The 18,250-nt window shown below is 44.7% G+C and overlaps 1 protein-coding gene and 1 long non-coding RNA gene across 2 annotated transcripts in view; one reads left to right on the forward strand and one right to left on the reverse strand.

Moving 5' to 3' along the window:
- Positions 1-18,250, reverse strand: part of LOC105885998 (claudin-34-like) — a 55,106-nt gene that overhangs the window by 29,728 nt on the left and 7,128 nt on the right. The window lies entirely within an intron of this gene.
- Positions 5,236-17,963, forward strand: LOC105886040 (uncharacterized). The gene is made up of 4 exons (XR_012915936.1): positions 5,236-5,472; positions 16,058-16,248; positions 16,815-16,938; positions 17,526-17,963. It is a non-coding gene; the product is annotated as an uncharacterized LOC105886040 (long non-coding RNA).

Consider the following 18,250-nt stretch of genomic DNA (forward strand, 5'->3'; position numbering starts at 1 on the left):
TGAGAGAGGGCTCGATGACCCCCAGTCAACTCATATCCCAGGTATGTTGCCATCTGGGTGCAGAGTTGAGCCTTTTTTACTGACACCCTATAGCCCAACCTTTGTAATTCTTGCAGGAGACTCAGGGAGGCGTGTTGGCATTCCTCCTCGGTTTCAGTAGCTATCAGTAGGTCATCGACATACTGTAGCAAAGTGACCTCGGGGTGTCTTTCCCGGTACCCCTGTAGGTCCCTACTTGAGGCCTCATCAAAGAGGGTTGGTGAGTTTTTGAACCCTTGGGGAAGGCGTGTCCAGGTTAATTGCCCTGAATAACCTCCTTCAGGGTCTGTCAATTTGAATGCAAAAATCAGCTGACTCAGTGGAGAGAGAGGCAAGGAGAAGAAAGCATCTTTGAGGTCTAGGACGGTGTAGACCACCTGATCAGGGGGAATGAGGCTCAGCAGAGTGTAGGGGTTGGGTACCGTGGGGTGGATAGTTTCCACTCTCCGGTTTACCTCCCTCAGGTCCTGTACTGGCCGATAGTCATTAGTTCCAGGCTTCTTAAGTGGTAAGAGTGGGGTATTCCAGGCCAACTGACAGGGGATTAATATCCTCGGGTCCCTTGGGATGTGCACTGCTATGCCTTGTCGGGCGTCCAAAGAAATAGAGTACTGGCGTATGCGCACTGGGCTTGCTATACTGCAGAGTTGCACCACTATGGGTGGTTGGTGCTTTGCCAAGCCTAGGGGGTTTGTTTCAGCCCATATACCCAGGACTTGAGTCCTCCACTGTGCCAACAAGGTGGAGCTCCCTGACGCCTCTGAGGCTTCCTCTTCAAAGAGGACGTATTCCTCGGACAGGGGAGTTGAGTACAGGATGCATTGTGGGGTCTCAGGAAGAGACAGAGTGGTACCTTCTGAACTGAAGGAGATGGTGTCATGCAACTGTTCTAGCAGATCTCTCCCAAGCAGCAGGTATGGGCAGTCTGGCATAACTAGAAAGGAGTGTGTGATGTCCCCTTTTCCTAAATCTGTGGGCCTGGCAGTAGTCCATGGGTATCTTTTGGGCTGCCCCGTTGCCCCCACTATGGGAGTCTTGGTTTTGGTTAGTGGTCTCACAGCCTCTTTTAGGATGGAGAAGGTAGCTCCTGTATCAACTAAAAACTCCGCAGGCCAGCCCCCTACTTTCAAGGTTATCATGGGCTCCCGGGGGCCAAGAGGGTAGGAGCCCTGACCCCTTCATTGGGCACTTTCCAGGAGGACCTGGGCGGGCCTCTCCTTGGGCCTCCCCCTGTTGGGGCACTCGTTTTTCCAATGCCCCGAATTGCTTACAGACTGCACATTGGTCGGGGTCTAACATTTTTCCTCTACGGGAGTGTCCTCCTGGGGGAGTTTTGCAGCTTCCTGGAGGTGGGCCTCCCTGTCTTCAGGGTGGCCTAGTTTCCTGCAGTGCGGCAATGACAACTCTTGCCGTCTTTTTAGTGGCTGCTACCTCAGCTGAGTCCCAGTTATTGAAGCCCTTTTGAGCTATTTCCACTAACTCACTGAGATTTTTCCCTTCAAACCTGTCTAATTTCTGCAACTTCCTCCTGGTGTCTGGGGCCGACTGGGTCACAAAGGCAACATTAATAGCTCTACGGTTTTCAGGGGCCTCTGGGTCTATGGGGGTGTAAGTCCGGCAAGCCTCGAACAATCGCTCTAAGGCGGCGGCCGGACTTTCCCCACTTCCCTGAGCCCATCCACTAACCTTAGACATATTTGTAGGCTTCCTAGCTGCTCCACGGAGGCCCAGCAACAGAGTCTGGCGATATTGGGTCAGCGACCCCCTACCTTGGTCAGTGTTAGGGTCCCAGTCTGGTCTATGGTTGGGGAAGCGAGTCTCTATGAAGTCTGCATCGGATGCCGGCTGCCCATCCGGGCCAAGAATGGCTTTTCTCGCCTCCCGGTTTATGCCCTCGCATTCTTCGGATGTGAAGAAAACCTAGAGGAGCTGCTGGCAATCATCCCATGTGGGCTGGTGGGTGTGAAACACCGTTTCCAAGAGAGAAATGAGACCCTGTGGTTTCTCGGAAAATGGAGGGTTTGGGGCCTTCCAGTTATACAAATCACTGGTAGAGAATGGGGCATAAACCATAAAAGGACAGTCACTCCCGGGCAGAGGGGCCATCTGGCGCAGTGGTAAGATGGCCCTGGGGCCCCCTGATGAGTCCGGCGAAGGGGGTTGGTGTCCCCTTCCACAGGTTCTTGGTGGACTGTAGGGTGGTTCGGGGGTTGCTTCTCTTTCACCCTGAGCCTCTTGTCCGCTACTTAATTCTAGGGCCCTTCCCCCTCTCCCATCCTGCTCGTCTTCCCTGTCTTGGGCGGCCTCAGGGGGAGCATAAGGTGGAAGTCGCCATGGATCGCACAGGGGGTCTTCACCCTGCCATGGGAAGGGGTTGCGGTTTGAGGTGGGGCAAGGGGGTCCCGCCGCTCTTTAGAGACTTGTCAGAGAATGAAGCAGGGAATGCCTGCTCCCTGGGGTCTGGTTGGAAGTTCCTGGGAATAAGACTTGAGAGGGTTTGACATCAACACACTTGGTTAGGTATTGGGGTCTTTCAGTAGCTATGTCAATCCAGACATCAATATACGGAACTTAGTCTGGGTGACCTGGGTCACTATAGACCACCCACCGTATACTGAGTAGGAGGGATAAGTTGAAGGAGCCCTCTGGTGGCCAGTGGGTACCAAAAGAAGGCCACTCTAATTCACATAAAATCCTAAGAGTGGGGGTGTAGACCCCGGCACCAGCACCGTAATCCCTGGCTTGCCTGGAAAAGTCGGAGAAGTTTTTCAGGAGACAACCCAAGGGGGTTTTCTGAGCCTACGGACCCTGTCCCATCCTGAAAGTGAAAAGGCTGGCCGAAAGTGGGAGAGAATTTAGAAGTTAGATCGAGGAAGGGACCCACAGGCGGGGGAGTCCCAAGTCCTGTTGGGGTCTGCAAAGGAGAAGATGGCGGTGGATTTGTCAGATGTTTAGGGGGCTCTGGCCCTGAGGCTCCCAACCACTTTTTCTTTTTCTCACAGTAAAAACAACACAGTACCGGCCCCTGGGGAAGACGATCCCCCATTTATGTTGTTGTCCCTCCCTTTCCCAGCTTGAACAGAGCTGCAAGACAGACAAAGGAGGGGGAATTTTTTCTTTCAGGTGTCCGCCTGGCTGCATCCCTCGTGGGAACTTAGGCGCGTCTTGGTGAAGGCGGACCGGTACAAAGCCCGGGCCAGGTCACTCCCTCTCAGGGGGAGTGAATCGCCATTATGCCATACGATGCCACCACAGAACCGCAGGTTAGGACCCACTCAGACCCCGTAGCTGAAGCCGTGGGGCCACAGACTCAGTGGCCGCAAGCAGTCACCGAGTTGCTTTCACTCACACATGCACACAGAGGTCAAACAATTCCTCCCCCAAGACCCTTTGATATCCACTATCTTATTCTGACCTTGGTATCCTTAGTGACATCTCACAAGGATACTGGAGGTGGCCCTTGTGCTGCGTCCGGCGGGTCCAACACCCAGAAAACTCTGTACAGAGACCTACTCACCAAGAGATGTCCCTTGTCCCGGCGCCACTGATCAATGGGATCCCCAGTCTACTGCGGGGCAGAGGAACGTCTCTCCGCCGCCTCCCCTGCAGCGACTAGGGCCTGCCCCGATAGAATTTGCCGGGGAGGAGCCAAAACTCCTCCGGTCTGGGTCCGATCAGCGGTTGATCTCGCTGGGGCCTCCAAATGTTTTAAACCACTGGATCAAGGGGACTCGGACACCAGAATCCAATCAGCCAAATTAGTTTATTGATACCTGCGCAGGGGCTGTCACCACTCCATGCTAGGAGGGAGAAGCAGCCCCGAACAAAGCCTTTGAGGTTTTCTTATACCTTAGGGGCTGGCAGCTATGCAAGCGAGCAATCAGAGAAGCAGAACTTTGCAGTTTGTCGGTAATCAAGTGAACAATGGAAAGGTACATTGAGGGACAAGGGACTTTTCCTGGAACAGGACCTCTCTATTCTTTTTGGGAACAGGCCTCCTTGACTCCCTTCTCCCTCCTCTGGGAACTTCCTCTGGGAACTTTTACTAATAGTTAGAGCAAGACTGACTCCATTTTAGATTTACAGGAGCCATCTTTAGTCTATCTACTTCAGACAGCCTAGACAAAATGGCACTAAGATGGGGCACAGACATAAGTAGTTAGAGCTGGGCCACCAAACAGAGAGCATTAGCTTTTTTTCATGAAAAATGGGTTTCGGACTGTGTTTCGGCACTTCATTTGTTTCCAACCATTATGGGAAATGCCTGTGATTGTCAAAAAGAATCCATTTTTCACCACACGTACAAATATGGTGTAGAAACAGCCTTTATGTTGTGACAGCAAAGAAAGGCAAGCTTCAGGACAATTTCTCTTGATGCGTGTTTAACTCATAGGGTACCCAGCTATCCAGCTTCTTTCGCTGGCCAATTTGTTTCAGTTGGTCCAATATTGCTGGCATAGTAACATCACACCTTGCTGCTCATTCACGTGTAGCTTGAGATGGATTTGCTTCCACTACAGCCCTCAGCTCATCATTATCCACCTTGGTCCCAGGTCACCCTCGTGGCGCAATTTTAAGATTAAAATCACCAGAATGGAAGTTCTGAAACTATCCATGTACTGTGTGTTCATTAGCCACGTCCTTCCCTAACACTTCGTTGATATTTTGAGCTGTCTGCGCTGCATTGGTTCCCCGAAAGAACTCATATTCCAAACTAACACGAATTTTTTACTTATGCATGGTTTTGCAAAAATTACTCTAAAAAAAATCATTTGAAAGATAATCACAAGCCAGACTATGCGTTTGAAAGACCGAGGATGTACCTGCACAATAAAAATAAACCACGAAGTGCAAAGTGAAAGGTCAGAAATAGCCATCAGAGTTAGTACTCAAGGAAATCGGACATTTCACACTTACTAACCTAACACATCTGTGCTCATTCACACTCTTCGCAGGTTTTTAACTATAAAGTTAATTTGTATAAAGAAGAAGTTGAAGGCCGCACGGTGCGGACTCCGGGTTTTGGAACTTTCCCTTTTCCCTTGGCTGGGCGTCCTTGGCTTAGGGAACCAAAGACCAGGAGGGCGGACTCCTGGCTGGGCCGCCACCTCTTAGCCCTCACAGGCGGCTCCAGGCGCCATGGGCTTCCCCGGCTACCACCGAGATGCCGGCCTCCTGCCGTCCTAGAGAGGACGCGGAGGGAGGGCCAGGGCCTCTCCGGCTCCGCGCGGCCACATCCGGTCCTGACTATGGCCAGACTGTGTGTCCTGCAGGGGGCGTCCTGGCCTGCCCTAGACCGGGGCGGGACCCGGCACCTCCCGCCCGCGTGGTAGCGCTTTCCCGGTTCCGAAGTAGTGGCTGACGGTGCTGCCAGGGGAGAGCCAGGCGTGGAACGGCCACAGCTGTCGGAGAGCGGCCAGGAAGGAAGCCGGGGTCCTGTTCACGGGGAGCAGGGGGAAACTGAGGCAGGCTGTGCGAGGAGAGGCGCGGCTCTGGGGATGAGGTGAGGGGCCAGAGCTCTGGGAAACGGTAACAGTAGGTGCTTTGCTGTGTTCACTCATTCATTTTTCAAATGAGAAACGAATGTCTGCGTTCCAGGTCCTTTGCTGAATGTTGAGGAATAAGCGACGAAAATGCCAGACAAGATCCTTGTCCTCACGGAGTTCCAGGAGGGAGACTAACAAACAGATAAAGGACACGTGCATTAATGTCAAGTAGTGACAAATGCCAGAAAGAAAGGAACTAGCTGAAGTCATAGAGCATGGTAGGAACTTCACTGTCAGGGAAGGCTCCTTGGAGGAGGGGTTATATTAGCTGAGCCTTGAAGTCTGGGAAGAAACCTCTACAGGGATTGACAGGGAGAACCTTTCAAGCAAAGGGACCAGGAGAATAAAGGCCTTGCCATGGGGAGGAGATGGACGTTCCAAGAGCTGACATGACATCCCTGTGCGTGGCAGGGAGATGAGGCTAAAGACGTAGGACTATGGGGGCAGGAGTAAGCAGGACAGGTGTCGGGCACAGTGGCCTGAGGCTTCTCCTTGGTGCCCTGTGAAGGGTGGAGAATGGGGAGGTCGAGGTGATAGTGCAACCTTCCTCACACTCGTGCTCCTCTGTCAGCTTGTGACCTGTGGTGGGTCAGGCAGGCTTTCTGGCAGCACTCAAAGGCCTGCACCTCAGTTCCTCCTAGAATAGGCCAGTTTTTCTGTTCTCAGCTAACAAAGCCCCAGGCTATCCATAAACATGAGCACAAACCTCACCAGTAGAGCAAGGACAGAGCTTTCCAAGGATTCAGATGATCCTCATTAATGGTTTTCTCAAAGACTTAGTGAAGGGACTGCCTTCTGATAACAAACAGCTAGAAGTGGGGTGGGTATACATCTCACATAGAATAAACCCACTCGGGGGGAGGATCAAGATGGCGGATGAGAAACACCGCCAGACAGAGTGTCTCTGCAGAAAAGACAGATTCTAGCAGAAATTGGAAAAAAGAAGCAAGAAGACGAGCATACAGCGGACGAGGGCCAGAAGGAGGGATACCTGAGACCCCGGGAGATTCCACTCGAGGAGGCTTCGGAGGAGAACTGGAAGGTGAGTCTGCCGGAGCAGCCCGGAGACCAGCGGGAAGAGGAGGTGGATTTGCCATCTCCCCTCCCCTGTTTCTGGGACTGCTGGTGGGCTCCTTGCGGACACCAGCCTAGAGATGGCCGCTGCGAGCTAGCGGTGAGCCTGTAGCTGACACAGCACCAGGCTCCCAAATCCCTCAGGGCACCTCCGTGTGCACAGACCCGAGCCGGCGCGGCAGGCGCCATATTGCCTCCTCCTCCCCTCCGCCGACCCTACACGCAGCTGCCCAGAGAGACAATACAGCCACCAGCTGGTGGAACCTCCAGGGAACGGGGCCTTCCCTTTTGGGACCCTACAGCTGACTAAGGGGAACTCACACTGTGAGCTCCCTACCCGCCAGCCCTCCCAGGTGCTGCTGGCACGGTGTTCCCAGGAGAATGGTGCAGACTCAGAGGCTGAGAGACATAGACCCAGCTTGGGCTCCCTGTGGGTGAATTGGGACCGGAACTCCTCTCCCTGGTGGGGATACAGTTTGAACTCTGGGACCCAGAGGTCGAACCTGCAGACCAGATCCCTTACACCGAGGTCTAGCATTGTCTGGGGCACAGAAGGGATACATGTGAACAGCCTACTGAGGTTTGTGTGCCTTCAGGGGCAGATCAGCATCCTAGAGGGCAACCCTCCACCCAAAAGGAGGCCGTACGCCCAGCCCAGGTGGCATTTCTGCACAGGGAACCTCCCCGCCGGCATCACAATCTGGGGAGGCCTGGTGGTGTGTGGTCTGGCCTGCTGGCAGAGGCCTAGGAGTAGCTGCAGAGTGGGGAGGGTGGAAACAAGCCAGGCCGCTCCAGACTGTGGGTTTCAGACAGCCCCACCCCCACAAGCAGACTTTCTGGCTTAGCGGGGCCATTCCAGCCCCGCCCTGACAGCTTTTCCTTGAAGCAGAGAACAGAACTTTGACCCCTGCTAACAGCATTGGTGGTGCCTGAGGGCAGGCTTACCCAACCCAGCTCTGCCCAGAACAAGAGCTGATGACAGGACACAAAAACAACAGCATACCCTGTTCCTCCAAGCAAGCGCCACCTACTGACAGGGGCGGCATCCTCCACAGCCTTTTCAGGGAAACCACTGACTCATTTTACAGGGAGTGGTCGAATCTCACCCACAGACAACACCTAACGGCTCAGAAACTAAACAAGGCATGTGTATACCCAAACAAAAACCTAAAGGAAAGAAACAACAAATGATCGACATGGAAAGAAATCAGCGAAGGGTCTCAGGAAATATGAGGAAACAAACGGAAAACACACCTCCAAAGAGGAGCACCAGCCCCCTAGAAACGGACACCAACCAAAATCAGGCAACCAAAATGACAGAAGAGGAATTTCGTATGAGGATCATAAGAACACTCACAGACCTGCAACGACAACTCAATAACCAACACAAAGAAACCACAAAAAGCCTCCAGGACCTAGAACAAAAGTTCACTAAAGAAATAGACACAATGAAGAAAAGTTTAACCGAACTCCTGGAAATGAAGAATCAATTCAGGGAACTACAAAATACAGTGGAAAGTCTCAAGAACAGGGTAGATCAAACAGAAGAAAGAATCTCAGAGCTTCAAGATAACACCTTCCAACTAAATAAAACTGTCACAGAGATAGAGCAGAGAAACAAGAGAAAAGAGCAAAGCCTAAAAGAGATGTGGGATTATGTGAAGAAACCTAATGTGAGGGTTACCAGAAGGGTAAGAAGGTTACCATAGGGTTACCAGAAGGGTAAGAAGACAACACTCAAGGGTTGGACAAGCTATTTGAAGATATAATAGAGGAAAATTGCCTAGGCCTTGCTACAAATCTCGATATTCAAGTTCAAGAAGCTCAGAGGACCCCTGGGAGATTCAATGCAAACAGGAAGATGTCACGACATGCAGTCATCAGACTGACCAAAATATCAACTAAAGAGGCCCTTCTAAGAGCTGTAAGAAGAAAGAAGCAAGTGACATACAAAGGAAGGCCAATTCGAATAACACCAGACTTCTCTAATGAGACTTTACAAGCAAGGAGAGACTGGGGCCCCATTCTCACTCTTGTGAATCAAAACAATGCCCAGCCTAGAATCTTATTCCCTGCAAAAGTAACCTTCGTATATGAAGGAGAAATAAAGACATTCTCAGACAAGCAAAGTCTCAGAGAATTCACCAAGACAAGACCAGCCCTACATGAAGTACTAAAAACAGTGTTATGCACAGAACACCATAATAACAACTCACGAATATAAAAACAACCAAAACCCAAAGATTAAAGGCCAGATAATACAATGGCTCAAAAGAGAAATCATAGCAACAACATCCAACCCAATAGAATGAACAGTAATCTACCTTACCTATGAGTTCTCTCAATAAATGTGAATGGCTTAAACTCTCCACTCAAGAGACATAGGCTGGCTGAATGGATGAGAAAATACAGGCCAAGTATATGCTGTCTTCAGGAAACACATCTAACCTGCAAGAATGCATATAGACTAAAAGTAAAAGGGTGGAGATCAGTATTCCGGGCAAGTGGAAGCCAAGAGAAGGCTGGTGTGGCAGTTCTAATTTCAGACAATTTAGTTTTTAAAGCAACAAAAGTAGTGAAAGACAAAGAGGGTCATTATATAATGGTGAAGGGCACACTTCAACAAGAAGAGATAACAATTTTAAATATATATGCACCCAACTTAGGTGCACCCAGTTTCATAAAGCAAACCTTACTGCATCTAAGCAAATGGATGAATAGCAACTCCATAATCACTGGAGATTTCAACACCCCACAGACGGTACAAGACAGATACTCCAAACAGAAAATTAATAAAGCAATAATGAACTTAAACAAAACCCTGGAACAATTGGGTCTGACTGACATCTAAGGACATTCTACCCAAAATCCGCTGAATATACCTTCTTCTCATCAGCTCATGGGACATTCTCTAAGATTGACAATATTCTAGGACACAAAGTAAACCTCAAGAAATTTAAAAAAATAGAAATCATACCATGTACCTTCTCAGATCACAGTGGAATAAAACTAGAAATCAACCCTAACAGAAACACACATTTCTACACAAAAACATGGAAATTAAACAACCTCCTACTAAATGATTACTTCGTAAATGAAGAAATCAAGACGGAAATAAAAAAGTTCTATGAAGAAAACGACAACGGAGAGACAAGTTATCAACTCCTCTGGGACACAGCTAAAGCAGTTCTGAGAGGAAAGTTTATCTCCATAAATGCCTATAACCAAAAGACAAAAAGATCACAAATAGACAATCTAACGAAAGGACTCAAAGAGCTGGAAAAAGAAGAACAGACCAACCCCAAACCCAGCAGAAGAAGTGAACTCAACAAGATCAAATCAGAACTAAACGAAATTGAAAACAGGGAAGCTATTCAGGAGATTAATAACACAAAAAGTTGGTTCTTTGAAAAAATAAACAAAATTGACACACCACTGGCTAAGCTAACGAAAAGCAGAAAAGAGAAATCTCTAATAAGCTCCATCAGGAATAAAAAAGGAGATATCACAACTGATCCCAAAGAGATACAAGATATAATTTATGAATACTACAAAAATCTTTATGCACACAAACTGGAAAATGTGGAGGAAATGGACACATTTCTAGAAACACACAGCCTCCCTAGGCTCAACCAGGAAGAAATAGATTCCTTGAACAGACCAATCTCAACAGCTGAAATAGAAACAGCAATTAAAAATCTCCCTAAAAAGAAAAGTCCTGGTCCAGATGGTTTCACACCCGAATTTTACCACACTTACAAAGAAGAACTAGTACCTATCTTGCAGAAACTATTCCTCAACATCGAGAAAAATGGAAACTTCCCCGACACCTTTTATGAAGCGAATATTACTCTGATACCAAAACCAGGAAAGGATGCAACAAAAAAAGAAAACTATAGACCAATATCCCTAATGAATATAGATGCAAAAATTTTCAACAAAATCTTAGCTAACCGAATCCAGACGCTTATTAAAAAAATAATCCATCACGACCAAGTGGGCTTCATCCCAGGGATGCAGGGATGGTTCAACATACGTAAATCTATAAATGCAATTCACCACATAAACAGAAGCAAAAACAAAGACCACATGATTCTTTCAATAGATGCAGAAAAAGCTTTTGACAAAATTCAACACCCTTTCATGATACGAACACTTAAGAAAATAGGCATAGAAGGGACATACCTAAAAATGATACAAGCCATATATGACAGACCCATAGCCAACATCATACTGAATGGGGAAAAATTGAAATCATTCCCACTTAGAACTGGAACCAGACAAGGCTGCCCACTATCTCCACTTCTATTCAACATAGTGCTGGAAGTCCTGGCTACAGCAATCAGACAGGAAAATGGAATCAAAGGTATCCAAATAGGGGCAGAAGAGATCAAACTTTCACTGTTTGCTGATGATATGATATTGTATCTAGAAAACCCCAAAGATTCAACCAAGAAACTCCTGGAACTGATCAATGAATTTAGTAAAGTCTCAGGATACAAAATCAATGCACAGAAATCAGAGGCATTCATATACGCCAACAACAATCTAATTGAGAACCAAATCAAAGACTCAATTCCCTTCACAATAGCAACAAAGAAATTAAAGTACCTAGGAATATACTTAACCAAGGAGGTAAAAGACCTCTACAGGGAGAACTATGAAACACTGAGGAAGGAAATAGCAGAGGATGTAAACAGGTGGAAGACCATACCATGGTTGTGGGTTGGCAGAATCAACATTGTTAAAATGTCTATACTACCCAAACTGATCTACAGATTCAATGCAATACCTATTAAAATCCCATCAGCTTTCTTCACAGATATAGAAAAAATAATTTTATGCTTTGTATGGAACCAAAGGAGACCCCGAATATCAAAAGCAATTCTAGGCAACAAAAACAAAATGGGAGGCATTAATTTGCCAGATATCAAACTATACTACAAAGCTGTAGTAATTAAATCAATCTGGTATTGGCACAAAAATAGGAATATTGACCAGTGGAACAGATGTGAGAATCCTGATATAAAACCATCCTCATATAGCCATCTAATCTTTGACAAAGCAGACAAAAACATATGCTGGGGAAAAGAATCCCTTTTCAATAAATGGTGCTGGGAAAACTGGATAGCCACCTGTAGAAGGCTAAAACAGGACCCACACCTTTCGCCTCTCACAAAAATCAACTCACGCTGGATAACAGACTTAAACATAAGGTATGAAACTATTAGAATTCTAGAGGAAAAAGTTGGAAACACTCTCATAGACATCGGCCTAGGCAGACTTTATGAAGAAGTCCCCAAAGTCAATCACAGCAGCAACAAAAATAAATAAATGGGACATGATCAAACTACAAAGCTTCTGCACAGCCAAAGAAATAGTCATGAAAGTAAACAGACAACCTACGGAATGGGAGAAAATTTTTGCATCCTATGCATCTGATAAGGGACTGATAACTAGAATATACTTAGAACTCATGAAAATCATCAAGAAAAAATCAAATAACTCTATTAAAAAGTGGGCAAAGGACATGAACAGAAACTTTTCTAAAGAAGACAGAAGAATGGCCAACAAACATATGAAAAAATGCTCATCATCTCTAATCATCAGGGAAATGCAAATCAAAACCACAATGAGATATCACTTAACTCCAGTTAGAATGGCCTTTATCAAAAAGTCTCCAAACAATAAATGCTGGCGTGGTTGCGGAGAGAGAGGAACACTCCTACACTGCTGGTGGGACTGCAAACTAGTTCAGCCTCTGTGGAAAGCAATATGGAGATACCTTAAAGTGATACAAGTGAATCTACTATTTGATCCAGCAATCCCATTGCTGGGCATCTACCCAAAAGATCCAAGGACACTCTACCAAAAAGACATCTGCACTCGAATGTTTATAGCAGCACAATTCATAATTGCAAGGCTGTGGAAACAGCCCAAGTGCCCATCAATCCAAGAATGGATTAATAAAATGTGGTATATGTATACCATGGAGTACTATTCAGGTCTAAGAAACAACGGTGATATAGCACAGCTTATATTTTCCTGGTTAGAGCTGGAACCTACACTATTAAGTGAAGTATCCCAAGAATGGAAAAACAAGCACCACATATACTCACCAGCAAATTGGTATTAACTGAACAGCACCTAAGTGGTCACATAGGTACTACAGTAATAGGGTATTGGGCAGGTGGGAGGGGGAGGGGGGCGGGTATATACATATATAATGAGTGAGATGTGCACCATCTGGGGGATGGTCATGCTGGAGACTCAGACTTGTGGGGGGAGGGGAGGAAATGGGCACTTATTGAAACCTTAAAATCTGTACCCTGATAATATGCTGAAATTAAAAAAAAAATAATAAACCCACTCAACAATTCTATCTCAAATAAAAATTAAAAATAAGTTGAAGATTATAGAAGAGGGAGTTTCTAGCCTATACATGAAAAAAACGAATAAACTTTTGGAAATTGTTACTTATTTTGAAAATGTGGTCCATGAATATGTTTTAAGAGGGTTGTAAACCTGTGGATAATTTTGTGTTTCTATTGGCATTATTACGGGGAGAATTTCCATGAGGTTAAGAACGATTCGGATAGAAGGTAATTAGATACACAATAAATAAATATGCTTTAATTTGAATATCTCTCTCAACCCTTGATGAACATATTTGTTAATTGTATTGTTGATATGTCCTTCTTTTACTATTTTGTTCTTTAGGAATATCATTCTCATAGAATGAATTTCAGTGATAAAGTGAAGAGTTGTTTGAGGTGAATATTAATAGTGTGCTATGATTGACTTCAAGGGTTTTAATATTAAAACAAACCATTTGGACGTGTCAAAAGGGCACGTGTTCCTGTGGCTCCACTGCCAAAGATGGGACAACTTGATCATAAAAAGAGGAATACTGAATGCAATTTAGCAAAACATTTTGAACATATAGAAACCCACAAATTACTGCTATACACATTTATGAGACAATTAGGGAAATTTGAAGGTTGACTGTGTATTGGAATATACTAATAAATTATTGTTAACTTTTTATTGTGATAGTGGCAATGTGATTATGTTAATAAGAGGGGGCAGAGGTGTGGGAAAATACAAAATAAAAAGAAGTCCTTATTTTTTAGACATACATATTAAAGTATTTATGAATAAAATAATATATTGCCAAGGATTTATTCAAAATAATCCAAGGCTGGGGTCAGGGCAGGCAGTAAGGGTAGGGATGAAACATGACAGGTCAAATATTAATAATTATTGAAGCTAAGACAACAGTCTCTTTACTTTGGAATGCATTTGAAATTTTCCTTAGAGAAAACACAAAAACAATCTCATGAGTTCATAGTCCAGAATTGATTTGATACTGAAAGAATAAAAAGAAAAAATAGCAAAAACAAAGAAAACCAATGCATTGGTCAACACTAAATGTAACTAGGGTATTCTTCCCTCTTTACTCTAGAAATAAACAGAAAGAGTGAAGCATCTACCCCACCTTTTTTGTATGCACTGAATTTCAGAGTAGTCAAATAGCCATAATTGATAAGGAAAAACTCTTTCTCTCCTCTCTCTCTCTTTTTTACTTTACCTTAGAAACGGGTTCTCACCCAGGCTAGTCTCAAACTCCTGGGCTCGAGCGCTCCTCCTGCCTCAGCCTCCCAAATAGCTGGGACTATAGGTGCACACCACCACACCCGGCAAGGGAAAACTCTACAAAGGCATCCTAGCTGATAAATCTGGCAAGAATGTTCACATTAGAAAGTCACCGCTTGCAATCCTTTGTGTGATAATAGATTCAAACAAGGACCATCAATAGATGAAACCATTAGGTTTAGGTGGAAGTTTGATGAGGAAATTTACAGGAGGGGTCAAGCTTTTCCATCATAAATCTTCTGATCAATCTTAGCATCACTAAAAGAGACAATTACCATGTGCCACCTGGATAACGCAGTCAGTATAAAGTACACAGAAGCATCTATGAAAAAATACTCTTCCTCAAAGAGCTGACCTCGAATCTAATCAAACCTCTAGAGGTAACAAGTTAAATAACAGGATAAATGACCGTCTTTTACAGCAAATCAAAATCATTATAAAAAGGGCAGAGGGAGTTCTGTGTATGTGTGAGTTATGGTATATTTTAGAATTAAGAAGCAGAGTGAGTACATTATATGGAAAAAATAAAATTACACACTTTTCAGGCATGTAAAAACTCTTGATATTTGATGAAAACAAGGAATCGTTAATTTTTTGAAGTATCATATAGTTATGCAAGAAAATATCTACTTTTTAGAGAGTAATATTGAACTATATGGGCACGAAGGGACATGGTGTCTAGGGTTTGCTTTAAAATACTTAGAAAAATAGATTAAACGGGGAAAAGAAGGGAGAGAGCTGAAAGGGCAAAATCTTGATAATTATTGAGTGTGGTAATTGGTCTGGAGATTCCCTATACCATTTTCTCTACTTTTGCACATTTTGGAAAACTTTATATAGTAGGGAGGTGTTAATACCATGACACAGGAAGTTAAGTCCATTACCATTTTCAGTAAAGTTTCAGAGATGTGAGAGGTAAATGTACTCAGAAATTCTTATTCCCATGCACTAGGTTTATAGTATTGATTATTTGCTTTAGCCAACAGTAATTAAAGTCCCCACCCAAAAAGACCAATGGGCTGGTGGGCAAGACACATTTTTATTGAAAGTTCTAAATTCAGCTAACCAATCAATGAACCACATTTAGACACACAATGTGACAGAGGGAAACAGTTGGCTACTTTGTGTCCCAAACTACCTTTGCCATTGTCTTGAGTCCTTGGAAATATTTGGTAGAGCATCCTGGTAATACTTCCCATATACTCTTGGGAATCTTGGATTTGCAAAGCCCACACAACCAGGAAATTCCTGTTTCTCAAACCGCAGGATGCACTTGGCTCTTCGAGGGACATTTGTAACAGAGAAAAAACAACCCACTTAAGAGCATCAGGAAGGCAGCTATACTTGCCACTAAAGCGGCATTCCCGCTTTCCTGGGTATCTGGCTTGAAGGGCATATAGAAAGATGGCGGGAAGGCAATCCCCTGTAAATTTTTGATAGAGTAGTAATTCTGGAGCACGGCAAGTGTGATACAGGCAGCAGCAATTAAATTCAGCATCCCCGAAAGAATGAATGGATTGCAGGCATGCTTCTGAGTGATTCCCACGTATACATTCCTAAGTGCAAGGATACTGAAGAGTCTCCCCAGGAGCCCTAGAATGCTGGCAATCAGCAGGAGGTGTTGAGCACTACGAACCTCGAACGGGAGAAAGTCATCAGAGTAGGAGTACCGATAACAAACTTTGGCTGTGCTAATGTTGGTGTCATGATGGTAGATGCAGACTCTCCACATTCCCACACAGGCAACGCCAGTGGGGAAGAACGTGGGGTCGTCCATGTGCCACACTCGCCACTCCACAAGGCCCATGGAAGTTGTACAGAGGATCCATCCTATGGTGGCAATAACGAAACCAGGCACTTGGTGATTGGCGCCATTGATGACCTGGGTCATGGTGGCAGCGTGCCCAACGTAACTGCAACGACACAAGACATGGTGAGGTTGGGACCCTTGGGTCTGGGACAGCACCCCCATGGGTGAGCAGTACCAGCAGGGAATTCCTATATTTGAGAAAGGAGACAGTTGTCCCTGCTGCTTTGCTGGCAGGAGTACAGCCTTTCGGAAGCCTTCAGAAGGGCCATTTGGCAGTACTTACCAAAGCCTTAAAATGCATAGACCTTCAAACAGGCTGTTTCACTTCTGGGCATTGGCCCAAGGATATAATTAAGACTGGCCAGCAATATTTAGCCACAAAGATGGTCATCACAGTACTGTTTGTAATATTCAAAAATGAGAAATAACATCAAGTCCAACAGTAGGGCTCGGTTAGATAATTTATGCTATATCCATGCAATGGAGCTATATGCCGACATAAAAATGTAGGTGGAATAATAAAGTATCCAATATTTTGTAGTTGGCTCTTTTCAATTGGCATGTTTTCAAGGTTCATGCATGTTATAGCATGTATGAGAAGTTTGTCCCACTTCATTGCTGAATTGTATTCCGCTGTATAGATAGATATACCACAGTTTATCTATTCACCGGTTTTTTTGATGTTTCAGTTGGTTCCATGGAATGGTTATTACGAATAATGCTGCAATGAACATTTGCATATAAAACTTTGTGTGGATATATGTTCCTGTTTCTCTTGTGGAATACCTAGGGGTGGAGTTGGTGCTTCACATGGTAAGTGTGTATTTCTTCGAAATTGCTAAACTGTTATCCCAGTGGCTACATCATTTTACATGGCCATCAGCAGTGTATGAAGGTTCCAGTTTCTTCTCCAACATTTGTTATTTTTAGTCTTTTTGACAATAACCATTCTAGATAACATTATATGTGACCAAAACGAAGGTGTTCACAGTATATCAAGTATCAACAGCATGTTACAAAATAGGATGCACAATACATCACAGATACGAGTTGAATTGGAAGGCTGTATGCTGAATTACTAAGAGAAATTTCCAACTGTGTTCGAGGGATTATAACTTTTTAAAGCTATTTGTATTGTGAAGAATCACATACATATAGGAAAGTGTAGAAGGTCTACGTGAACAGCTCAATGAATTATGACGGGGCAAACACCCATGTAGCCACTACTTAGTTTAAGGTATGCAGTATTTCACTTCCTGAATCTAAAATGCAGGTAACAAAACCATAAGTATATACAGTAATATGATCTGATTTTTGCTAATAACATGTGCTGGGAAGATACAAAACAAGATACATCTGAATACTGGGATTACTAATGATTTTTCTTTTTCTGTTTTCAGGTTAAAGACTATTACTTTTTTACTTGGAAAAAAGGGTGGCGCATACAGAGATACAAGCAGAGAAATGTACTTGTTAGTGACTATCAAGAGCAATAAAAACATGGGTGTCTTCCAACCCAATCTCCCACCTCTTGGAATCAATTCTAGGGGACAAATCAGACAGTGTGATCCAAGCGCCTGGGCAATGATGATCACAAGCAGTGTGATTGATACTAGGGGTAAGAGAAATCGGAGACCAGTAATATGTGGATCAATATGGATGCTTAAGTAAATTTCCTAATGCCACAAGACAGAACATATTTTCAACCGTTTACAATGAATTGTTTAAAAACATTGTAATGACAGGAAATCCTCACTGTATGTTCAGAGGGGAAATGGGTGCAAAAGAATGTATAATATGTATGTCATTATGTTCTGAAGTGTGTGTGTGTCTGTGTCTGTAAGTGTCTGACCTCAGATTTCTTTTTAAAAGATAACTACATGTATATGCATAAAAGTTTGTAAGGCAGTACTTTTGAATGTCATCTCTGCGTGAAAAAAACTCATTTTCGGCTAGGTATGGTGGCATGCCCAGAGAGAGCCCTGGCCCCAGTTCTGGCTTTCCTGAATGCCGTGTAGTTGTTCATCTCTGCCTCTTCCCCTCCTCAAGTGAAAGCTTCCTTCTGGTCTCTGTCATCATTGTTGATAGCTCTGCAGCTTGCCTTTGAGCTAATCTCCACTCCTAA

Source organism: Microcebus murinus, chromosome X (assembly GCF_040939455.1).
Source record: "Microcebus murinus isolate Inina chromosome X, M.murinus_Inina_mat1.0, whole genome shotgun sequence".
Classification (NCBI taxonomy): domain Eukaryota; kingdom Metazoa; phylum Chordata; class Mammalia; order Primates; family Cheirogaleidae; genus Microcebus; species Microcebus murinus.